The sequence below is a fragment of the Narcine bancroftii genome, chromosome 3, assembly GCF_036971445.1.
Source record: "Narcine bancroftii isolate sNarBan1 chromosome 3, sNarBan1.hap1, whole genome shotgun sequence".
NCBI lineage: Eukaryota > Metazoa > Chordata > Chondrichthyes > Torpediniformes > Narcinidae > Narcine > Narcine bancroftii.
The window spans coordinates 259,878,505-259,898,295 of record NC_091471.1 but is presented as its reverse complement, the minus strand read 5'-3'; the positions used below and the strand labels follow the sequence as shown (position 1 = coordinate 259,898,295).

Below are 19,791 nucleotides of genomic sequence, written 5' to 3'. Positions count from 1 at the left end.
TTATGGCATTCACCTGCCATCCTCTCCACCAGCAGTGATCTTTGTAGCAACAAATGAATCAGAATCAGAATTTATTGTCATGAACAAGTTATGAAATTCGGTGTTTTGCAGCAGCGTCGTTCTTGTACATTCATTTTATACCATCTTACTACATCACTGTACGAAAAAAAATTAAATAATAAAAGTGGTTGCGCACGAGAAGTGAGGCAGTGTCTTTGGTTCATTGATCGTTCGGGAATCTGACGGCAGCGGGGAAGAAGCTGTCCTTGTGCCGCTGGGTGCTCGTCTTTAGGCTCCTGAACCTTTTCCCCAATGGTAGAAGAGTGAAAAGGGAGTGGCCTGGGTGATGGGGTCTTTGAGGATAGAGGCTGTTTTTTTTAGACTCCGCAACCCACTGGAGTTTATTCTTGTCCTGAGAGTTGACACCTCCATACCTGGCAGTGATGTAACCAGCCAGAATGCTCACTATGGTCCACCTGTAAAGGTTTACAAGAGTCTTCGGTGACGTACCGAATTTTCTCAGACACCTCACAAAGTCTAGCCGCCTTCTTTGTGGTGGCATCAACGTGGAGGCTCCTGGACAGATTCTTGGAGATGTTGACACCCAGAAATTTGAAGTTCTTGACCCTCTCAATTACTGAGCCCTCGATGAGGACTGAGTCGTGTTCCCCTGACTTCCTCCTGAAGTCCACAATCATCTCCTTGGTTTTGTTGACATTGAATGCAAGGTTGTCGTTACATCATTCAACGAGCTGACCTGTCTCTCTCCTGGACGCTTCCTCATTACTGCTTGTGATTCTGTCAACAACTGTGGTGTCATCTGCAAATTTGTAGATAGCATTGAAATTGTGCCTGACCACACAGTCGTGGGTGTATAAAAAGTAGAGCAATGGGCTAAGCCCTCATCCTTGGGGTGCGTCTGTGTTGTGTTTATTTATTACTGAATATTTAATTTCTGTATTGCACCATTAATTTGTTGGCATTTTTTAACTTGTTTACATTTCTCACTTCTGTATACGTATCTTTTCTTGAATATGGTTTATTTTGCTCCACCGTTAAACAGAAATTCTGCCTGGCCCACAGCAAAAAAAATCTCAATGTTTCATACATTGTCATGCATGTTCTCTGACAATAAATCTGAACCTTAACTTTGACTTTAAATTTAAATTTAGACATACAGCAAAGTGATAGGCCCTTTCGGCCCATGAGCCCATGCTGCCCAATTTCACCCAATTAATCTACAACCTCGTACGTTTGGAAGGGCGGGAGGACTTTGAGGTCTCCTGGGTCCTCTCAACGTCTCCACTTGTGTCTTTCCTTATTTTTCAGCAAAGTTCACATTTTTCCACCAGGCACATCAATGCCTGTCACTAAGCATGTCTATATTCCCTAGGAAAAAAAATAGAGGAGGAGGAACCCTCTCTGCATCCTTCTCTATTTCTTCAGAGGTGCCAAGGGTGACCTACTTCCGGTCCAGTGGCTGACGAGACGGATGTGTACTTGGTGGATCTTGCCACAGGTAGGCTAAAAGATGTTTGGTGGAATAGATGGGTGGCTAGTTGGCTGGTGGTGTGTTCCTTCTTTCATGTTCGCATACCTCCATCTGCTCCTGACTCAATGTGCTCAGAGCCTTCTTGAAAACTCCATCTCCTCTTTAACTGGTGGAGTCCTAGGCAAAACCAAGAGGGAGGGGTGGGTTGCATCTTTAACCAGGAGGTTCTGAGAACATCCTTGAATCTTTTCCTCTATTCACCTGGTAACCTCTTCCCATGACAGAGACTGTGAAATGAATGCCGCTTTCATGAGTTTGCTAACAAGGTATGGGAACAATATAGTCTGCCCATCGTAGCCAACTGTTTGTACTCAAGGCTCTATTGATGGTGACATTGGTGTAGGAGAGAATATTTATGCATGTAGGGAATTTTGTGGAGACAGTGCTGGTGATATTTTTCCACTGCTTTGGTGTGGTTGCAGTGGTAATCTAGGGCAGGTTTACCATCTCTCAATAAACCATGAATTTAATGCCAAGTGAGAGGTCTTGATCTTCACACATTCTTTTCCTCAGACCAATGGTTCTCAACCTTTTTTTATCCACTCACATACCACCGGCGAGCTCTCCACTGGCCACCGTGACAGAGGTGCACCAAAGAAGAGGTACAAGGACTGCCTAAAGAAATCTCTTGGTGCCTGCCACATTGACCACCGCCAGTGGGCTGATATCGCATCAAACAGTACATCTTGGCGCCTCACAGTTCGGCGGGCAGCAACCTCCTTTAAAGAAGACCACAGAGCCCACCTCACTGACAAAAGACAAAGGAGGAAAAACCCAACACCCAACCCCAACCAACCAATTTTCCCCTGCAACCGCTGCAACCGTGTCTGCCTGTCCCGCATCGGACTTGTCAGCCACAAACGAGCCTGCAGCTGACGTGGACATTTACCCCCTCCATAAATCTTCGTCCGCGAAGCCAAGCCAAAGAAAGAAACTAGCCACAGAACACCTCTGGCATCCTAAATACCCTGAGGCTAGTATGGGATTACTTAAGGTGGTATGTAAGTAACCTTTGTTGACCTCACCAAAGCCTTTGACACCGTGAGCAGGAAAGGGCTTTGGCAAATACTAGAGCGCATCGGATTGCCCGCAAAGTTCCTCAACATGATTATCCAACTGCACGAAAACCAACAAGGTCGGGTCAGATACAGCAATGAGCTCTCTGAACCCTTCTCCATTAACAATGGCGTGAAGCAAGGCTGTGTTCTCGCACCAACCCTCTTTTCAATCTTCTTCAGCATGATGCTGAACCAAGCCATGAAAGACCTCAACAATGAAGACGCTGTTTACATCCGGTACTGCACGGATGGCAGTCTCTTCAATCTGAGGCGCCTGCAAGCTCACACCAAGACACAAGAGCAACTTGTCCGTGAACTACTCTTTGCAGACGATGCCGCTTTAGTTGCCCATTCAGAGCCAGCTCTTCAGCGCTTGACGTCCTGTTTTGCGGAAACTGCCAAAATGTTTGGCCTGGAAGTCAGCATGAAGAAAACTGAGGTCCTCCATCAGCCAGCTCCCCACCATGACTACCAGCCCCCCCACATCTCCATCGGGCACACAAATCTCAAAACGGTCAACCAGTTTACCTATCTCGCTGCACCATTTCATCAGACGCAAGGATCGACAACGAGATAGACAACAGACTCGCCAAGGGAAATAGTGCCTTTGGAAGACTACACAAAAGAGTCTGGAAAAACAACCAACTGAAAAACCTCACAAAGATAAGCGTATACAGAGCCGTTGTCATACCCACACTCCTGTTCGGCTCCGAATCATGGGTCCTCTACCGGCATCACCTACGGCTCCTAGAAAGCTTCCACCAGCGTTGTCTCTGCTCCATCCTCAACATTCATTGGAGCGCTTTCATCCCTAACGTCGAAGTACTCGAGATGGCAGAGGTCGACAGCATCGAATCCACGCTGCTGAAGATCCAGCTGCGCTGGGTTGGTCACGTCTCCAGAATGGAGGACCATCGCCTTCCCAAGATCGTGTTATATGGCGAGCTCTCCACTGGCCACCGTGACAGAGGTGCACCAAAGAAAAGGTACAAGGACTGCCTAAAGAAATCTCTTGGTGCCTGCCACATTGACCACCGCCAGTGGGCTGATATCGCCTCAAACCGTGCATCTTGGCGCCTCACAGTTTGGCGGGCAGCAACCTCCTTTGAAGAAGACCGCAGAGCCCACCTCACTGACAAAAGGCAAAGGAGGAAAAACCCAACACCCAACCCCAACCAACCAATTTTCCCCTGCAACCGCTGCAACCGTGTCTGCCTGTCCCGCATCGGTCTTGTCAGCCACCAACGAGCCTGCAGCTGACGTGGACATTTACCCCCTCCATAAATCTTCGTCCGCGAAGCCAAGCCAAAGAAAGAAATGTAAGTGGACAATAAAGGGTTGAGAACCCCTGCTTTAGGCAAGAATAGAGTGCAAACCACAAGCAGCAGGAGAAAGACCAGCCAGGACCAGGTACTGAAACTTCTCAAAATTATTCGATTCACATCATCCTTTCATTTGGATATTCACCCACACCACCTGGTGCTGTGTGGGAGAACTGCAGAAAACTATTTCATAACATCTGATGCTGGATGAGGTGAAAAAGTATTTGGAAATCTGATCCCATTGGAAATATTCCCAGCTGTCAATTCCTTCTCTCTCTCTCTGGGCAAATGCCTGAGAAGGTCAGCAAGGTTTGTGTAGCTAATATTATTGCAGTGTCAGTGACCTGTGTTTGAATCCGGTGCTATCTGTAAGCAATTTTTATGTTCTCCCCGTGTCTGCATGGGTTTCAAGTTCAAATGTAAATTTATTCAAATTTATTGTCAGAGTACTGGTATCACATACAACCCTGAGATTCTCTTTTTCTGTGGGCCAGGTAGAATTTCTACTGATCAGTAGTGTAAACTGTACTCCTGAAAAAGATATGTATACAAAAGAGAGAAATGTAAACAAAGAAAGGAATGTAAACAAACTGACTGTGCAATTGCAGGAATAATAAATATTTAGTAATACATGATGTGAAAGTAAGGGTCCTTAAATGAGTCCCTGATTAAGTTTGTCGTTGAGTTGTCTGATGTGGAGGGGTAGCAGCTGTTCTTGAACCTGATGGTGTGAGTCTTGTGCCACCTGTACCTCTTTCCTGATGGTAGCAGTGAGAACAGAGCTTGTCCTGGGTGGGGCGGATCCTTATGAATGCTGCTGTTCTCTGTCGTCAGTGCTCCATGTAGATTTTCTCGATGGTGGGGAGGGTTTTGCCTATGATGTGTCCATTACCTTTTGCCGAGCTTTCCACTCGGGGCTTTTCGTGTCCCCGTACCAGACCATGATGCAGCCAGTCAGCACACATTCTACCACACGTCTGTGGGAGTGGTGGGGGAGGGGCATGCAGAGATGGGGTGGTCACCTTTGAAATAACTGTTCAACTGAAGCAGCCGCATAAAATAACATGGCAACAGGAGGATGTAGCCACAGATCAGTGGTTGGATATCATATGGTGAGTGTCTCACAACCTAAGGGAACAAGTACAATGAGTGAACACAGCTTGAACACCATCCAGCACAAGGCAACCAGTTTGACTGGTGCTCCAGGGGTGGTGCGGTTAGTGCCAGTGACCTGAGTTCGCACCCGCGCCATCTGTAAGGTGTTTGCATGCTCTCCCCATGTCTGTGTGGGTTTCCTCCAGGTGCTTCGGATTCCTCCCAACCTCCAAAATGAATGAGCTTGCAGGTTAATTGGGTGATGTGGGTTTAAATGGGCAGAATTAGCTTCTACCACGTTGCAAATAATTTAAAAAAAAATTAACACCTGAAGTATTCATTCCCTATCACACTGGTGCTCAACTACAAAATACACAGCAGTCAACATTTCAAGCTGAGGCCCTTTTACAGTCTTGAAAATGGCTCCCAACATGACCCACTGGCTGACTGTTTCTCTCTGACGCTCCGAGTCCCTTCAGTTTCTCATTGTTTGGGTTAGCTATCAGCAGTAGTGGGGACACCACAGGGATCAGTACTGAGGCTTCAAATATTTACAGTCTTTATTAATGATCAGGATGAAGAGATCCAGTGAAATGGAGTCAAGTTAAGAACAGTACAAGAACAGGCCCCTTGCTATTTTTGCAAGGTCCTAAAAGGAAGCCCCGCATTGTGGCGCTCCCTTGAGTTGTGAAAGTGACTGCTGAGTTATTTGTTTGAATAGACAAGCCTCAACCTCCCGATGTTGAGTCAGTGACTTTAATTGACACAATGTTATTCCATTGATGCTTTATCGTTCATTTATTAAATGAGTGTGCAAAGTGAAAACATTCCTTTGCACAAACCATTCCAATTATTTGCCTAACTCTGGCCAGCTAACCCCACTCCGCGCCCAGGCAGAGGCTGGAGAAGTTCTCACCCTTGGCTTCATTCTTTCTGAGTTCAGCCTCATTTTCAGGCTCACAGACTTGTCTTAACATCCTCACCCCATCTCCCTTTGCTTAAAATTCTCGATGAAGGGTTCTGACTCAAAATGTCAACGATTCTTTTTCTTCCGCTGATGCTGCTCAATCCACGGAGTTCATCCAGCAGATCTTTGCTCCAAGTTCCAGCATCTGCAGTCTCCTTTTGCTTAGCCTATATCTACCAATTTAGCAAGGAGATCATTTAGTTTGCATTTGTTCTTGTTAAGTGCCCAGAAACATTTGCATATCTACATAAAGATTGCTATATACCTAACGTGTGCTGACCTGCACTGGGAATGTTTGATGGAAGCGGTTGTGGAGCAGTGAAAGAAAACAAGTAATCTCTGGATTGCTTCCTGTGCCGTGTGACAGTGAGGGCAGAAATAGAATTAGGTGGAGGTTAAATGTGTGGCTAAAGGGGTGGAGTAAGAGACAGGGTTTCAAGTTCTTGGACCAGTGGGACCACTGGGACCTTTTATGCGGAAGATGGGACCAATACCGTAATGATGGGTTACATCTTAATCCCAGAGGGACCAGTCTCTTGGCAGGGGCATTTGCTCGGGCTGTCAGGGGGGTTTAAACTAGTATGATTGGGGACAGGGTTTCAAGTTAGGCAGGAGAGCAGGGTGAGGGTTAGTAGGCTAAGGAAAGAAACAAGTTTGAATAATTTGAGGGAGGAAAAGCAGGAAATAGTTAAAAAGATGTAGAGAAAATTGTGAGAATGGAAGAGAGGAGGATATGCAGAAGGTAGGATGTAGGAGATCCCAGAGTTGTATTTATTTTAATGCGAGGAGCGTAGTAAGGAAGCTGGATGAGCTAAAGGTGTGGATTGACATGTGGCATTATGATGTTGTGGCCATTAGTGAGACGTGGTTGAAGGAAGGTTGTGACTGGCAGTTGAACGTTCCAGGATTTCGCTGCTTTAGATGTGACAGAGTTGGTGTATTAAGAGGGGGAGGTGTGGCATTACTTGTCCAAATGGGGAAAGGGAACTAGAAGAGCAAATGTGCAAGGAAATAGGTGAGATGTGCAGGAGAAATAGGGTGGTGTTGGTTGGGGATTTCAATTTTCCAAACATAGATTGGGAAACACAATCAGTAAAAGGGCAGGATTTATGTATTTATGCATTGTGTTCAGGATTGCTTTTTGCAGCAATATGTTGAGACGCCAACTAGAGGGGGAGCGGTGTTAGATCTATTGTTTGGGAATACAATGGGGCAGGTGACGGAGCTAAGCATTGGAGAGAAATTCGGATCCAGTGATCATGGGTCCATTAGCTTTAGCTTAATGATGGAAAGGGATAGGTTGGGTCTGAGGTTGAAGGTCTTCGAGTGGGGGGAGGGCCAGATTTGGAGAAATGAGAGTTGTGTGGGCTGATCTAGAGGATGTAGAGGAAATTTGGGGGGCATTTAGGGGTGAGATTTTGAGAGTACAGGATCTTTATGTTCCAGTCAGGCCGAAGTGGAAGACTAAAGGTTTGAGGGAGCCGTGGTTTTCTGGTGAAATTAAGAAGTTGGTTCGGGACAAGAGGGAGGCCTTTACCAAATATAAAAAACAAGGGATTGAGGAGATCTATGCTCATTACTTAAATTGCAGAGGGAAATTAGAAAGGCAAAAATAAGGTATGAGGAGTCCATAGCTAATAAGGCAAAGGTGAATCCTAAGGGTTTTTACAGATATGTGAACAGTAAAAGGAGGATAGAATAGGTCCACTGGATGATGGGACCGGTGAACTATGTCAGGAATCGTATGAGGTGGGAGAAATATTGCACAATTTTTTCTCGTCTGTATTCACGAGGGAAAGGGACATTGGGCTATACGAGATATGAGAGGCAAAGGGCTTAGTTATGGAAAGGATAGGGATGAGTAAAGTGAGAGTTTTGGAGCTTCTAGGGTCAATTCTCTTGGTCCTAATGGGACTTTAAGGGAGGTCAGGGAACAAATAGCGGGGGCACTGCCAGTGATTTTTCAAAGATCACTGGAGGAGGGGGTGGTACCACAGGATTGGAAGGTTGAAAATGTTGTTCCATTGTACAAAAAAGGCAGTAGGTGTAGGCCAAGTAATTATCGGCCAGTAAGTTTGACTTCGGTGGTGGGGAAGGTTATGGAAGGCATTCTTTGGGATAGTATACATGCATATCTGGATAGGCAGGGATTGATTAGGGGCACCCAATGTGGGTTTGTAAAAGGAAAGTCATGTTTGATGAACCTTGTTGAGTTTTTTGAGGAAGTGACAAAAAAGGTGGATGAAGGTAGAGCGGTGGATGTGATCTATTTGGATTTTAGTTAGGCTCTTGATAAGGTTCCACATGGAAGGTTAATAAGGAAAGTTCAGTCACTAGGAATTAGTAGAGAGATTGTGACATGGGTTCAGAGGTGGCTGGAAGATAGACAGCAGAGAGTCATGGTGGACAACTGTATGTCAGGTTGGAAGCCTGTGACAAGCAGGGTGCCTCAGGGATCAGTGCTAGGTCCCTTGTTGTTTATCATTTATATTAATGATTTAGAGGAGGGTGTAGTTAACTGGGTAAGCAAATATGCGGATGATACGAAAATAGGGGGAGTGGTGGATAGTGAGGTAGATTTTCTTGGATTACAGAAGGATTTGGTTTGTTTGGAAGAGTGGGCTGAAAGATGGCAAATGGAATTCAATGTGAGATGTTGCATTAAAGTAAAAATAACCAGAATAGGACATATATAGTTAAGGAGAGGACATTGAGGCACGCAGAGGAGCAAAGGGACCTGGGGGTTATGGTACAGAGTTCACTGAAGGTGAATTCCCATGTAGACAGGGTGGTTAAGAAGGCATATGGTATGTTGGCCTTCATAAATCATAGTATAGAGTATAGGAGCTGGGAGGTGATGCTGCAGCTGTTGAGGCCAGGTTTGGAGTACTGTGCTCAATTCTGGTCTCCAAATTATAGAAAGGATATAGATAAGGTGGAGAGGATGCAGAGAAGGTTTACAAGGATGTTGCCTGGCTTACAGCATCTGGATTACAGGGAGAGATTAAGGAGACTGGGACTTTATTCATTGGAACGTAGACGACTGTGAGGGGATAGAAGTATTTAAAATTATGAAAGGAATAGATAGTCTAGACATAAACAGACTCTTTCCCCTGAGGGCAGGGAAGGTTGGAACAAGAGGCCATGAGTTAAGGGTAAGGGGATGACACTTTAGCAGAAATATTAGAGGTGGCTTTTTCACTCAGCAAGTGGTGGCAGAATGGAATGAACTTCTGAATGAAATAGTTGTGTCAGGGTCCCTTCTGTCATTTAAGATAAGGTTGGATGTGTACATGGAGGTGAGGGGGTTGGAGAGTTATTTGGCGGTGAGCGGGAGGTTTGAGCTAGTGGAGTTGTTCTAGTGAACCAGTGTGGACTCGAAAGGCCGACATGGCCTGTTTCCGCTCCGTAAATGGCTATATGGCTATATGGTTAATACAGTTCTGTAGTTCTGGCCCCCAAATTATAGGAAGGATATCAAGGCAGAGAAAATTTACAAAAATGTTGTCTGGATTGCAGTATCTAGAATACAAAGAAGGATCGAGTAGACTGGGTCTTTATTCATTGGAGTGTAGAAGGTTGAAGGAGGGATTTGAATAGGTTCTTCCCCTGTAGGGTGAGATTGGAATGAAGGGTCATAAATTAAAGGTAGGGGGAAAAATTTAGAAGTAACATGAGAGGGAGCTTCTTCATTCAGAGAGTAGTGGCTGAGTGGAATGACCTTAAGGAAGAAGTGGTTGTGGCAAGGTCAATTTTGTCATTTAAGAAAAGGTTGGATAAGTGCATGGATATGAGGGGGTTGGAGGGTTATGGGCAGGGAGCAGGTAAGTGGGACTAGAGGAGATCACTTAAATCGGTACGGCCTAGAGGGGCCGAGATGGCCTGTTTACGTACTGTAATTATTCTTTTTCTTCTTTGGCTTGGCTTCGCGGACGAAGATTTATGGAGGGGGTAAAAAGTCCACGTCAGCTGCAGGCTCGTTTGTGGCTGACCAGTCCGATGCGGGACAGGCAGACACGATTGCAGCGGTTGCAAGGGAAAATTGGTTGGTTGGGGTTGGGTGTTGGGTTTTTCCTCCTTTGCCTTTTGTCAGTGAGGTGGGCTCTGCGGTCTTCTTCAAAGGAGGCTGCTGCCCGCCAAACTGTGAGGCGCCAAGATGCACGGTTTGAGGCGTTATCAGCCCACTGGCGGTGGTCAATGTGGCAGGCACCAAGAGATTTCTTTAGGCAGTCCTTGTATCTTTTCTTTGGTGCACCTCTGTCACGGTGGCCAGTGGAGAGCTCGCCATATAATACGATCTTGGGAAGGCGATGGTCCTCCATTCTGGAGACGTGACCCATCCAGCGCAGCTGGATCTTCAGCAGCGTGGACTCGATGCTGTCGACCTCTGCCATCTCGAGTACCTCGACGTTAGGGGTGTGAGCGCTCCAATGGATGTTGAGGATGGAGCGGAGACAACGCTGGTGGAAGCGTTCTAGGAGCCGTAGGTGGTGCCGGTAGAGGACCCATGATTCGGAGCCGAACAGGAGTGTGGGTATGACAACGGCTCTGTATACGCTTATCTTTGTGAGGTTTTTCAGTTGGTTGTTTTTCCAGACTCTTTTGTGTAGTCTTCCAAAGGCGCTATTTGCCTTGGCGAGTCTGTTGTCTATCTCATTGTCGATCCTTGCATCTGATGAAATGGTGCAGCCGAGATAGGTAAACTGGTTGACCGTTTTGAGTTTTGTGTGCCCGATGGAGATGTGGGGGGGCTGGTAGTCATGGTGGGGAGCTGGCTGATGGAGGACCTCAGTTTTCTTCAGGCTGACTTCCAGGCCAAACATTTTGGCAGTTTCCGCAAAGCAGGACGTCAAGCGCTGAAGAGCTGGCTCTGAATGGTTATATAAAACTTCTGATATCCAGCAGCTCTGGGGATTGGTAGATGCTGGATAAATGAATTTTCTAGTTGCTTAAAATCGCATGCTGCATATTTGGCAAACTAACGTATCTTTTACCTATTTATTTTCTGCCATTTTTTTTGCCAGTGGAACTGGAGATTGTAGGGAAGGAAGACATTACAAAATGGGTGGAGGTGAGACCCCATCAAAGGATTCTAAACAAAAAAGCAACATTTAATACTGAGGTGATGCTGATTCTGAAGGCAGATTGAGGGTTGATGTGTGACTGGAATATAGTGCACTCGAAATCTGGTGTAAATTAAGGACCAGAGGAGATTCTGGCAATGAGAGGCATTTCCCTTTACTATTAAAACCCCTTGTCCAGTTGTAGTGTGAATAAAAGCTCTCATGACTGGAGGAAGAACAAACACTTTTATTAGCTTATAACGAAGGGTAGGGTCTCACAGTGGTCTTCAGAAGGGTTCTGGGTTTAGGCGGGAAACCAGGGTTATATGTGAGCAGATGGAGGCGGATCTGGGAGGTGGAGCCAGCCATCTGCACAACACCCTACCAGTGAATCCCAGTTCACTGCACCAGTTCATGAGTGCCAGCAGATTGCCAAATGGCTGACTGTCTGACAGCTCCCCAGAGCATCAACCCAGGGCCGCCAGTTCCAGGTCAGGTTGAACAATGCCTGCCTACTTCAGCACAATCCTCAAAATCCTGCTGAAAGGGGAACCAAGGTTACCATTGAAATAGGGTTTTAGCCTGTGTCTAGCCTGGGTGCGTTTGATAGGACAGTGGAGAGAGAGAGTTTTACTCTGCAACTCACCAAGCTCTCCTCACCTTGATGTGTGACTGAACTGTGAAAGAAAAGTTTTACTCTAACCCATTTTTTTCTTTTTGATGGGTCAACTAATGACCCACGACTGCATCACCAGATCCAGCTCCAACAGTGTCGTCAAATCTACAGATGACACCACATTTGTTGGCCTCATCAGCAACAACGATGAGTCGCACTACAGAGAAGAGGTGGAGAATCTTGCAAAATGGTGTGAGAGTAAAAATCTGAGTCTCAACGTGGACAAGGTGAAGGAGTTGATCGTGGACTTCAGGAGGACCAGGAACAACCACCCTCCACTACACAGCAACAACTCTGTCGTGGACAGTTCACTTAACTAATGACCTATTGTGGACACACAACATTCTCTCACTTGCTTGTCACGAAGGCACAGAAGTGGCTACATATCCTGAGAAGACCGAAGCTGGCAAGGTTACCGGCCTCCATTATGCCAACCTTCTATAGGAGCTCTATTGAGTATCTTGGTCGGCTGCATCACAGGGTGGCATGCCCCTGTTGAGCAGTGGGGACTTGTCCATGTTCCAGAACTAAGTGACTCAAGTGCCTGTCTAGACAGTTCCTCAATGCTGTCAGCAACTCTGCTTCCACCTGTCTCTCATTCAGTCTATTCCAGGAACAGCACTCAGTGGGTGAAAAAGATACCCCTCTGATCCCAGAGGGGTAAATCTGTGTCATCCAGTTTTATCGACCGCTGATATGGAGAATAGTTTCCTGTAGTCTAACCTAGCTACTTCTCTTTATATATACTGCATATGTTATACGTCTTATTCATGTCCCTTCTGAAACCTCTCTATTCGTGGAAACAGAACTATTCCACTAGCCTCTCCTCATAACTGATACACTCCATCCCGGGCAATAACCTGGTGAATCTCCTCTGCACCCTTTCCCTCACTATATCATACTTTCCGAAAGAGGAGGCACATGCACATCTTCTGAACAGAAGCCTGTCACATTTGTGGCCAGAAATGTGAAATTAATAACACCATCACCACATGCTTTACCAGTTGAACATCTCCGTGTCTTTATTTTCCTGCTTCCCTTATTTCATCATCCTGCACCTCCAGTGCATACCATCTGACTTCCGGTCAGGTTAATACATATCATGCATATTCATTATCATGACATCCCTCCTTTCACCAGAAATAAACTTCATATCTTTATGTTTAAATGTAAACACTTTAACACTATCAATAGCATTTTTCTGCCTTCTGAACCAACAAAACAACTTCAAATTCAAAACAAAACCAACTTCAAATTCCCTCTTCACAAAATGTTATAACCCAATGTGATATAATAGCTCAACTGTTCTTCTGTAATTATACTAATACAATGCTCACCTCATATGCAAAATGTAAACATTTAAATTTATACACCTCACATGTTTAAATTCCAATACTTTTGTTTTTTTTTCATTTAATACCAAATAGTCCACTAAACCAAATGCAATTCGTACAGCACTCATACATGTACTTTATGATGTATTGATCAAATCACTGTCCAAATGTTCCCATTATCATTTCTCTTCCTTGCTGAGTAACATTACTGCGCTTCATTGAAACTCATTCCAACTATCACAAACTTTCACTTTCGTGATAATGCGGGCACGATTAGAAATATGGCACAAAATCTTCATATCGTTTAGGTGGTTTCCTGTCCCGTCTCGGCCTTCCTGCAATGCTACTGTCGCAACTTGGTTGTTCACCCTCAGCACCGGAAGCACTGCTCGCTGCGGCCTCTGGTGTTTCTGGTACTCTGGTCACTTCATCGGGAATGCTGGTAACTACCTCTGGAACGTCACCTGGTCCCTCAGGTTGAGCATCTCGTATTGGACTTCCAACCACTTCACTCAGTGTCGCTCTGGATTGGTACTTTTTGACACCAGACACGTTTCTTTTGTATAGGACTCCAGCTGGAGACTTGACTGTTACCATACTGCCGCTTCAGGATACAACAGTGTAAGGTTGATGGTAATAAGGTGTGTCTAGCTTACCACCACTCCTTTGCCTCACAAGAACATTATCTCCAGGCATGATGTCTGAGTACCTGGCCCCACGTCTCGAGTCTGCATACAGCTTTGCTGCTCCCTTCTTTTCAGCATCGTGGTTCCTCATCTCCTGGTCGTCCCTGATTTCCTTTATGTCGGGCATTTTTGTGCGGATTTTCCTCCCGAAAAGTACTTCTGCAGGACTTTTTCCTGTGGTTGCATGAGGCGTTGCCCGATAGACAGCTACATAGGATAGCAATGCTTCTCTCCAGTTCTGTTCTTCTGCATGAGCAATCCGTAATCGTTTTTCGATGGACTGATTTTGTCTCTCTACTTCCCCGTTGGCTTGCGGCCATTTCAGAGTTACTTTATGATGGTGGATACCTGTGGTCCTCATGTATTCAGCAAATGTCTCTGAAATGAACTGTGGACCATTGTCAGAGTATAGCGTAACAGGCAATCCATATCTCGCGAAGATCTCTGCCAATGCTTGTATTGTTTTTTGTGGTCGTTGACCTCATCACAGAATACTCATAGTATCTGCTGTAGTAATCTATCACTACCATGATTGACTCGCCAGTTGGTAACGGTCCGAGAAAATCAACAGCTACATCGATCCACGGTCCTGTCGGGAGTTGCGTACTCCGGATCGGCTCTGGAGGATTACTCCTACTTGTGAGTTGACACCCATGGCAGGTTTTGACGAATTTCTCTGCATCTTTATCACAACCCGGCCACCATACTTTACTCCTGAGGTTTTGCTTGGTACCAACAATACCTAGGTGTCCTTCATGAGCTAATGATACGATCTTCGTCTCAACCTCTGTGGTATCACTAATCTACACCCCCTCAATACACACTGCCCGATGCAACAAAGTTCGTCTCTAATGGGAATATATGCCTTGTCAATGCACTTGTCCCATTGTCCACTTTGGATACATTCTCTAACTTCCTTGAGTTCTGGGTCATGTTCGGACTCTCTCTCGACTTCCCTCGTTGTCACAGCTTCCGGAGTCGACTGAATAGCTTCGAAGCGTACAAAGCTCTCTGCTTCTGTCCCCAATTCTGACTTGGATTGTGGGCATCCATCTTTCACCAATCTGGACAGCGGATCAGCAATGTTTGCTTTCCCGGCAATGTGAACTACTCTGTACTTGTACGGTTGGAGTTCTATCCTGGCACACGGTTTGGACCTGGCGGCATAGATCACCTCCAATGGTTTATGGTCCATGATGAGTTCAAATTCAATGCCATACAAATATGCATGGAATCTCTCGCAGACCCATACAAGTCCGAGTGCTTCTTTCTCTGTCTAAGAATATCTCCTTTCCACATCTGTCAAAGATCTGCTGGCATAGGCAATGATTCGTGGTCCCACATCACACATCTGGACCAACACGGCTCCTAAACCAACAGGACTAGCATCCGCTATGACTTTGGTTGGTGCAGCCGGATCATAATACCCAAGAGTATCGGCATTCGTCAGACTTTGTTTCAGAGCTGTGAATGCTTCCCTCTGCTCAGAGCCAAAATGGAATGGTACACCTTTCCTGGTTAGTTTCCTCAGTGGTTCTGCCAGTGTAGCAAAATTAGGGATGAACTTTGCGCAATAATTAACCAATCCCAAGAAACTCCTCACCTCCGTTGCATTCTGGGATTCACGTGCATCTGCAACAGCTTTCACCTTGGCATCAGCTGGGTTCAGTCCTTCCCGTGTAAGCCTGTGTCCCATGAAGTCCATCTCTGAGACACCAAACTGGCACTTGTCTCCATTCACAGTAAGGCCTGCCCCCTGTAGTCTGGATAGCACACGCCTCAACTGTCTGTCATGCTCTTCCTTTGTAGCCGCATGGACTATGATGTCATCAGAAATGTTGGCAACTCCAGGAATGCCTTGAATCACTCGATGGATTTCATACTGGTAGATCTCAGGAGCTGCATTGATGCCGAACGATAGTCTCTTGTATCGGTACAATCCACAGTGAGTCACAAATGTTGTCACGTCCCTGGATTCTGGGTCCAGCTCTAATTGATGATAGCCCAATTTTAAATCAATTTTTGAGAACACCTGACTGGTAGTTAACTCCTGAAGTACTTCCTCCAATGTCGGTATGGGGTGTCGTTCTCGAATTATAGCTTCATTGGCCATTCTCATATCAACACACAGTCTTATGTCACCATTTGGTTTGGGCACAATCACTACTGGGCTGACCCATTGTGTTGAATGTTCTACAGGTTCAATAGTGTCTTGGTCGATCAACTCTTTGATTTTGGCCTCGACTTTCCCACGAAGTCCAAATGGAGTTCTGCGCACTGGTTGCGCCTTGGGTTTGACCGTTTTGTCCACTGCTAGCTTTAGTTGTCAACCTTTCAGCTTTCCTACTCCCTGGAAAACTACGGGGAATTCTTGCTTCATATCCTCGTATGACTGAACTGAATTGACACGAGCTCCAATATGAAGTATTGCCAGGTCTTGCGCCGTGCGTCTACTCAGCAATGGTTCTCCCCTCTCGTCTATGACAACAAACTCTGCTTCGGTGTACTTGTCACCAGCTTCAACAGTCACAGTGAAACATCCAATGGTCTGCAATGTATGTCTTGCTGTGTATGGATACAGTTTCTTTGAACACTTCTTTGATGTACAAATGATCTTTTTTCTTTTCAATTTCTCCCATAAATGTCAGTCAATTACATTACTGTCACTGCCTGAGTCTACAATGACTGGAACTGTCACACCACCAATTATCACTGGGACCTTCTCATGATGTACATCATTCAATGTAAAGTGATAGTATTCCTGCCCATCCTGGTTGTCATCATCGTCGTCACTTTCTGGGTCACCTTCTATATGGCGAATAGTGCCTTTCTTTCCAGGATACTTTCCTTTTCCCCCAAGCTTTGCCCTTAGAAGCTGTACTCTTCCCATTCTGGTTTGCATTTGACTTACTTTTGCACTTCTTTGCAAAGTGGTCCTTACCTCCACACTTTCTACAAACTTTGCCTTTTGCTGGGCAGCATGGGTCTTTTCCAAAATGACCTCTGTTTCCACATCTGTAACATTCCAAGTCACGTGTCGGCATATTTCTTGGCTGGCTATGGCTATGCGAGAGCCTATTTACTTGTTGACCAACTTTGTCTTTACTGGGCTGGCTTGAGTTGTCTTTCAGTTTCATGGTATGAAATTGCCCCTCAACAGCCTCTAATGCAGCAGCAATTGCTAAAGCATTGGTAAGTTTCAACTCACCCCCTTTTTCCAGCAATCGCCTTCTGAGTTTGTCTGATCTGCAGTGCTGCACAACTTGATCCAATAACTGGTTGTCCAAATCAGCTGCCACGTAATTGCATCCAACAGCCAGTTGTCGCAATCTCATCACGTACTGGGCAACCGTTTCTCCATCTTCTTGTTTTGTTTTGCGAAACAAATGGCGTTGAAATGTAGCATTCGGTGTCACCACATAGTGTGCATTCAATGCATCTACGGCTTTCTGGTATTCCTCCTTCCTTCCAGTATTCGAAAGCGTCTTAAAAGTTTCCCGAACTGCGCGTCCTGCAGTGAAGAGAAGTAACGCCCTCCGCTGCACTTTCTGTTCCGCCGTACTGCTATCGAGAAATAGGCCACGACTGTCGGCGTAGGCTTCAAATTCTTCTAGCCGTGCCTTCCACTTCACACTCACAGTGCTTGCATCACCCGATGGGTCAAAATGAGGAACACCTCGAAGTGCTAGAAATTCAGCTCCTGTGACTGCCATGAAGAAAACCTTCCAGCTCAAAGCCACCGATTCAAAATCCAAAATGTTTATCACATTTAAAATCCAAAATGTTTATCCTCGTCGCCAATGTCACATTTGTGGCCCGAAATGTGAAATTAATAACACCATCACCACATGCTTTACCAGTTGAACATCCCCGTGTCATTATTTTCCTGCTTCCATTATTCCACCATTTCGCGCCCTCCCTCCTCCAGTGCATACCATCTGACTTCCGGTCAGGTTAATACATATCATCATATTCATTATCATGACAAAGCCTACTTGCCACTGACCTAGATGGGGTCCAGAATGTTTCTCCCCCTTGATCCCTGAGGAGGATGTGGTGCACTTAGACCTGCATGCAGGGACAATCCCATCAGCCTTCTCCATGCTGTTACTCACTCGCTGTTATAGTCCATTGACCCAGGATTCAAATCCGGTGCTGTCTGTAAGGAATTTATATGCTCTCCTCATGTTTGTGTGGGTTTCCTCCAGGAGCTCCAATTTCCTCCTAAACGAATGGGGATGTAGGTCAATCGGGTGTATTTGGGTAGCACAGGCTCATGGGCCAAAAGGGCCTGTTACTGTGTCTAAATTTAAATCTCTACCCTGGTGTGCTCTGTCACATTACGGTAGATGGCAAGCATACTAGTTGGACAGCATGCACCTGCTTTCAACTAATACTTTAGCCAAAGGTAACCTCAGAAAGGGAGCAGGGAATTGGAATGGGTAGAATCCCCAACAGACCTGCTGGGCTTGGGCAACTCGGCCTAGCTCAGGATCAAACCAGTAGCGACAATACACACCTGACCCATTACCTCTACACTAGATAAAGATCATGAGCTTTGGACTGGAATACTGCCAGCATTTATGGAAAAACCCCCTCAAAAACACAAACTATCTGCAAGCTCCTGCATTGGTGGAGACACAAGAATTGAAAGGTGCTTCTTAAAGGCCTGCTCTGTGGTATATTGTGTACCATGGCCTCTCATTATCAGAAATGAGAGCTTCAGAAGATTGATGGGATCTGCATGCCACCTCAGTGAGAATAGAACATTGCATCTGAGAGATTGTTTTAGGTATATCTGAAGCTGCTGAAAGCAGACAATTATAGCCTGGATAGAGTTGGCAATCAATGATTGATTGCCTTTCTCAATTGGGAGGTTCAGAACCACAGTACTTCCACCCCAGAAGAAATATTGAGATTTTTAACGATCGTGGTGGGGAAAAGGAGGTGAAACCAAAAGACTAACATTGGGAGGCACAGTTAGCCTAGCGGTTAGCGCAATACCTTTGCAGCACCAGGGATCGGGACCGGAGTTTGAATCCCGCGCTGTCTATAAGGAGTTTGCGTGGGCTTTCCCCAGATGCTCTGGTTTCCTCCCACTGCTCAAAATGAAAAGTGTAGGTTAATCGGGTGTAATTAGGTGGCACGGACTCATGGGCCGAAATGGCATGTTACTGTGCTGTATGTATATATTTAAAATTTGAGCATTTAAAATCTAGGCCAGAGTTAGGTTCTGACCAGTGTTGGGCCCTGTAGGAATGTATGGAGTAGTTTATTACCATAGGACAGGCATTGTCCCATCCCCAAATGTTCCCCCAGGATGCACGTGAACTCCACTGGCAGCAAAAACAGAGACTGCTGGAGGAATTTAAACTTTTATAAAGGAAATAGATTTTACTCAGCAGATTGTTTGTGATTCGAGGCGAGGGACCCACGTAGGATGCGGGTGATTGTAGTCAAGGGCCTCACACCAGGCTGCGGACTGCTGGAGACTGACTCGAGGCTGACCGCAGGGGTATCAGGCATATGAACCGGAATGAGGGAGGGTGCTGGAGGCTTCCCGATTGTGTCGAAGCTGTGCATCTGGAACTCGGGTTGCCAATGGTTTGGACTGAAGGCGGTGTGTGTGCAGAGGCTGCAGGAGCGCTGGAGTCAAAGCCATGGGCATTCAGTGACTCTTTGGCTGTAAGGAGCCTTGGGAAATTTTTGCTGAGAGCAAATCTTATGGGAGACTGAAGAAAATACTGTGTAATATCACATTTTCTGTTTTATTACATGATGAAAAAAGAATCTTGAATTTTGAAAAAAGGGCTAGTGGAAACAGTCACAGCACATCAGCGTGATGCTGCCTTGAGGTGTTGCCTGTAACACTATCTCATCTCCATGACTGCAGATGAATTGGAGCTGATTGGCAAGTCAACCCCTGCAGGCTCATCACCCCCCTCTCTTCCCCTGCCCTGCACAAGTGCTGGAAATGGTAATGAAATATTAAACCAAGCTCATCACACAGCAGGCTAGGGCTGGGTATGGTGAGCGAT

At 45.8% G+C, this 19,791-nt stretch overlaps 2 protein-coding genes across 4 annotated transcripts in view; one reads left to right on the top strand and one right to left on the bottom strand.

Annotated features, from left to right (window-relative positions):
• The window catches only part of LOC138758602 (protein S100-A1-like), a 95,241-nt gene that overhangs the window by 29,384 nt on the left and 46,066 nt on the right, over positions 1-19,791 (bottom strand). The gene's annotated exons all lie outside the window — the stretch shown is intronic.
• The window catches only part of LOC138758601 (proteinase-activated receptor 3-like), a 47,202-nt gene that overhangs the window by 5,434 nt on the left and 21,977 nt on the right, over positions 1-19,791 (top strand). For both annotated transcript variants that reach the window (XR_011354356.1, XM_069927801.1), the window contains exon 2: positions 1,394-1,519. The gene's annotated coding sequence lies outside the window, so the exon portion shown is untranslated. The remainder of the gene's footprint in view (positions 1-1,393; positions 1,520-19,791) is intronic.